A 6,487-nucleotide genomic window follows, 5' to 3' on the forward strand; every position below is an offset into this window, starting at 1 on the left:
TAAAAGAAAAGAGAATAATAAGAATACTAAAAACAAACTAATAAGTAATGCTTTTAAAGCCTTATTAATAGAAATAAATAAAGAAAATAAATATTACTTTAATTCCTATTTTATTTTTATTAAAAGCTTTCTAGCTACTCTTATAGCCCCTATTTCTATTATTCTTATAACTAATACTTTTATAAATAATTTTACTTTTCTTTTCCTTATATACTAAATAATAAATAAAAACTATATTTTGAAATCTATTAAATAAATAAAAGATATCTATATATTTATAATTAATAATATATTAAGATATAATACTTATTACTTTTATAGAATTATAATTAATACTAAAGCTTCTAGATTCTTAATTACTAGTTCTAACTAATTTCAAGCTTTATAATATATTAATAATAATATCTAACTTAATAAAACTACTAAAAGTCAAGTTAATATCTAGTTTAGTATTAGATCTATAATAGTAAGAATACTAATTAGATAAGTATAATTCTATATTATATTTATAAAAACTCTATTCCTATTTAGCTTAGCTAATATAGACAAGCTAGGAATCTATTTTAATAATCTTACTAATTATTTTATTATTTTTACCGGATATTATATATCTATAATATATTATTTTAGATACTTTTTCCTGCTTTAAAATACTATATTATAAAGCTTTATTTCCGAATTCTTTATTTATAACCCTTACTTTTTTATAAAAATAAAATTATAATATCTATATTACTATTTTAGTTATTTATTTATTAGTAAGCTCCGAAATATACTAGAATAAATAGGCTATAATATTAATATAAAAGCCTTTAAATATCTTATAAAGTACTATAAATAATACTAGAAATTCAAATAATTACTAGAATAATTCAAGTTTAACCTAAAAAATAATATTAGCTTTAATTACTTTATTATTATTAATATTTTCTATATTTCTAATAAGCCTATATTTTATATTATTAATAATAGTACTTAATATTAAATTAGCTAATAGCTTTAAAATATTAGTATATTATATATTTGAAATATCTTAAAGTAGTATTAGATTAATACTTATTTAGGCTCTTCTAATTAGATTATAGTAAATACTAGAAAGCAGTTTCTTAATAAGAAGTTTATTTAACTTATAAATACTATAGAAACTAAAATTAAAATCGTTTTTATAAAAGCTTATAATTCCGTCGGAATTATAAAATATTATTATAGCCCGATTTAATATACTTATTTTATTATTATAGCTAAAATTAATTAATTTAATAAGAATATTATATTTCAAATAGCTTTTAAGGCTATTAATAATTCTATAAGACCTAATAGTATTATTTTAATACTTTTAGTTTATAGTATTTTATTTTAAATAACTAAATATAATATCCTATTACTAATTATATTATAGTAATTAGTAGTATTTAAGAAGGTAATAGTAGAAATTCAGAAGCTTTAAACTAGATACCAAATTACAAATACTTCAAATACCCGAAATAGCTCTAGTACTATTAATATCTATAAACCTTTCCTGAATTCGAATATTCTTATATAATATAAAGGAAATACTAGATAATCTAGTAATTGAAATAGGCTATATAAGCTAGTAGCTATTAATAAAAAGAACTATATACTAGCTTTACTATATAGTAATACTACTTTCTATTTAATTTTTATAAAGCCATTTTATATAGGAGATATTAAGGTTATTACTAATAGCCCCGAACTTGAAACTATTTCCGAACTTTATAATAAGACTAAAAGTAATACAAGTATAATTCCTTTTATTATTTCTGCTATTTTACTAAAATAAAATAGAAAATACTCTTATAAAAACCCGGATTTTATAGTATTTCTATAAAATAATAACCTATATAAGAACTCCCGTTAAGTTAAAATTACTAGCTTTCTAAAAAAGAATATATTTAAGATTACTTCCAGATTTCAGATACTAAAGAAGATATATATCTTTAACTTCCGGTTTATTAATAAAATTAAGAATAAGGGTATAGAGAAAGAGTTTAAGAAGTCGAAACTAGTTATTTAAGCTTATAATAATAGTAAGAAATATATAATATTAATATAATTACTTATTATTTAATATATTAGCTAGAGAATTATTCTTAGTATTATTATTATAATAATAGATATTATAAAGTTATATTTATATAATATTTCGCAAGCTTATATCTAATTAATAATCTTACTTAACTATAATTTTTATATTAATTTATTTTATAAACTTACTAGAAAGCTAAATCTAAAAAATAATTCTATTTTAAAGATTATAAAATTATTATATAATATACTAAAAGCTAGGAATTACTAGTTTAAGACTTATTATTCCTATTATACTAATAAGCTTTCTATAGAATAATTAACTTATAACTCTTACTTTTTCTATAGTAAGTAATTCTTCGAAATTATTAGTCTTTAAACTAATAATATTCTATTTATTAAAACTAATAATTTTATAAAAATAAAGTAATTAAAGCTCTAAAAAGTTAAGTTCTTAGCTAAGAAATATAAATGTCTTACTTTTAATTATAATCTCAAATTTAATAGAGGTATTATTTATATAAATACTACTAGAATTACTCTTATATAGAAATACTATTTATTAAGATTTCTTTATTAAGAACTAATATATTACCTAATATACTAGAGAAATATATATTATATTAATCTATTAACCAGAAGCTTTATATAGCCTATTAATTATTACTTAAACTATTAAATCCTCAAAAACTAATATAAAGGTATTTAATAAGTATATTTAATAGCAAATTAAGAATATTACTAGAGAACTAAGATTTATAAAGCTAGTAAAGGAATTCTTATATTTAATTATTTTTATAAATACTTTATTTATAAATAATAGAGATCTCTTTTCCTAAATTAGATATATTCTAGTTCTAGTAAATAGAACTAGATATACTAATATTATTTACTAGTTCTTTATTAAATACAAGAAAGTTACTAGAAGTATTCTAGCTTTGGAACTCTATAGTATGGCTTATGACTTTAATATAGGTACTTTAGTTAAATTTATAATTAATAAAGTACTAGAAATGAAATTACTATTAATAGTTTATATAAATTTGAAATTATTATATAACTGCCTTATTAAATTAGGAACTATTTAAGAAAAGTATCTAATAATTAATACAATATATTTTTACTAGATATATAAATAATAAAAGATTATAGAAGTTAAATAGATTAAAAAAGAATTAAATCCTATTAATTTTATAATAAAATTAAAGCTAATAAATACTCTTAAATATCTAATTAATATAAATATTATATAATTAAATATAGAGAAATAAATTAAATATAAATAAAGCAGAAAATAGATATATAAAATAAGAGGATATTATAGAAAGAGAAGTTATATAGATATATAAAGTATTTAAGAAATCTGGTATTAGGCCGGATTAGGGAATTTATATATAATTAGAGAAAAATACTATTTTTTGTATTTTTTAGAGAGTTTCTAGTATTAGTATAACTATTTCTTTAGAAATTATATATATAATTATAGGATATAAGATATAGGTAATAGAATATAGAATACGGGATATAGTTATATAACCTTATATCCTATAAATAACTCGACTAATAAATTAGATTTCTTTAGGCCTAATAGATTTAGGGATTATATATTAATATTATAATATTATAATTTCTATTTCTAAATAATAACTTTACTAACTAATATAACTAGTATTTCTATATTAATATAATAGTATTATATATTACTAATAAACTAATAAATACTTTTCTAGATATTTAACTAGATTATTTTAATAATAATAAAAATATTTCTTTTAGTTAATATTCTAGCTATTAATAATTTGTCTATTAATAGCTTAATTATTTTATAATAAACTATTTCCCGAAAATTAGATTAATTAGAATATAAAATATATAATAATAAAATAATATATAAATAGTTAAAATAAATAAATTATAGAATAATATTTATAAATATAACTAATTCTAAGAATTAATTCTAATAAAAGATTAATTAATATCTTTTTTTAAACCTAGAAATATTTTCTTATATATTTCCTAATATTTAGCTAAATATATAAAGTTTTTTATTTAATTAGGAAATATAATTCTATATAATTTATATTATTCTAATTATTCTAATTATAAGCTTTATTTAAAATAAGAAATTAAATCTATAATATCTAATATTTATTTATATTCTATTATATATATTAATAATATATATTTGGCTAGATTTAGTAGCCTAATTAGGCTAGTACTTATATGAGATTATATTCTCTAATTAGAACTAGTATTTTTATATATCTAGTAAAATATTAAATTTTATATATAGAAATATATAAGTTTTAGAAATAAGTATTAATTAGTTTATTACTAAGAACTAGTTCTTAAAATTAATATATTTCTATATTTTATTTTATATTTTATTTTAAATTTTACTTTTTATTTTAATTACTTATATAGTATTTTAGTGTAATATATATCTTATATTATTATATTAAAATTTCAGCTTTTAGTTTTATTTTAATTTATATTTTTTAAAAAATATATCTTATATTTATAATAATTTATTAAGCTTCTCTATTATTTAATTAGATAATATAATAATATTAGGCTTATATAATTTCGAAGCCTTATTTAATTAGACTAATATATTATTTAATTATTTTAAATATTTAAAAATAATATAAATAAAATATTAAATAAAATATAAATAAAACTTATTATTTTATTTTATTTTGCTTTTTTCTTATATTAATAAATATAAATAAAATATAAATAATACTAATATTTAGTTATTATTTATAATAAAGTATAAAACGAGTATAATAGTAAAAATTTCCTATATTTTAAGAATTTAAAGCTAAGAAAAAAAGAAATAAGATATAATAATAAATAAATAAATATAACTAAAATTACTAAAATATTGAGTTTTAGAAATAAGCTTAATTTGAATTATAACTTAGAACCTTAGTTAAAACTAACTTTTTTAGCTAAAACTAATTATATAATACTAATTATTATAATTATTAGTTTACTAGTAATATATAATACTATTATATAAATATGGAAATACTAGTTATATTAGTTAGTAAAGTTATTATTATTTAGAAATAAGAATTATAGTATTATAGTATTAATATATAATTCCTAAATCTACTAAGCCTAAAGGAATCTAGTCTACTAGTCGAGTTACTAATAGGATACGAGATTATATAACTATATCTCGTATTTCATATTTTATTATTTATATCTTATTACTTATATCCCGTGTCCCGTATCTCATATCCCGTAACTATATATATAACTCCTAAAAAAATAGCTATACTAATACTAGAAACTCTCTAAAAAACGTGAAAAATAGTATTTCTTTCTAATTATATATAAATTTCCCTAAAATCTGCCTAGTACCAGATTTCCTAAATGCTTTTATATCTCTATATTACTTCTAAGGTTTTAGTTATATACTAAAGGCTATGGCACTATATAACTTCTCTTCTTATAATATTTTCCTTATCTATTATACTCTCTATTTCCTATCTATTTATACTTAACTTATTTTCTTTATATTTAATTATATAATTATCCCTATTAATTAAGGTACTTCTAAAGGTATTATTAGTTTTATTTTACTGGATTCTTCTTTAATATATTTAACTTCTTAATCTATATTTACATTTAATAATATATATCAGATTTATTAGTATACATTATACAGTAGTTCTCTAATGTTTTATTACTAACTATTACTTTAAATAAAATAATAATCTCCTATAAGTACTATTCTTCTTTATTAATAGATTATACAACAAAAGCAAGCCCAGTTCAGTAAAACTATAACGTATTCCCGGTTAGTAACATACGATATATAGTAGTAAATCTATCTAAGGCTTCTTTCTTTATCTATTATAAGTATACATCAATACCCTAAAGATACTCAGTTAATACTTCTCTGTTTTTAATTATCATTATTCTTCGCCCTTCAAATTATAGGCGAAATAATAATTCCTATTAATATCTTAGCTATTCAAGTTCCTGAAATTACTACCTTCTTTAAATTCCTCCGCTATCTATCTTAAGCTATTTAAATAAACTATAGCTATAAAATGATTTTCTTCCTAATAAACTTAATATTCTTTTCTTACTAGTTTAGGTTCTCTTAAAGAATCTAGCTTAATCTGATTCTAACCGACTGTTTATCTCTAGTACTAAACTAATAAGTTATACTTCCTTTATCTCTAGTAATTTAACTATATTAAATCTCAAGTAATAGAAAAAGAGATATAGGCTTTATTAGATATAAACGCTTCTTTTTATCTTCTTTACCCTCTTATATTAATGAGACTTTATAGGTACTAATATACTTTGTTATCTATAGTTATACGTAACCTTTTCGTACTCAATGGTCTAGGCTAGGCTAGGATACAAAAGTACTTGTCTTCTCCGGTATACTCTAATCCTATTCTATGCTTTTTAATAC

Source organism: Hyaloscypha bicolor (genome assembly GCF_002865645.1).
Source record: "Hyaloscypha bicolor E unplaced genomic scaffold K444scaffold_142, whole genome shotgun sequence".
In the NCBI taxonomy this organism is placed as follows: Eukaryota; Fungi; Ascomycota; class Leotiomycetes; order Helotiales; family Hyaloscyphaceae; genus Hyaloscypha; species Hyaloscypha bicolor.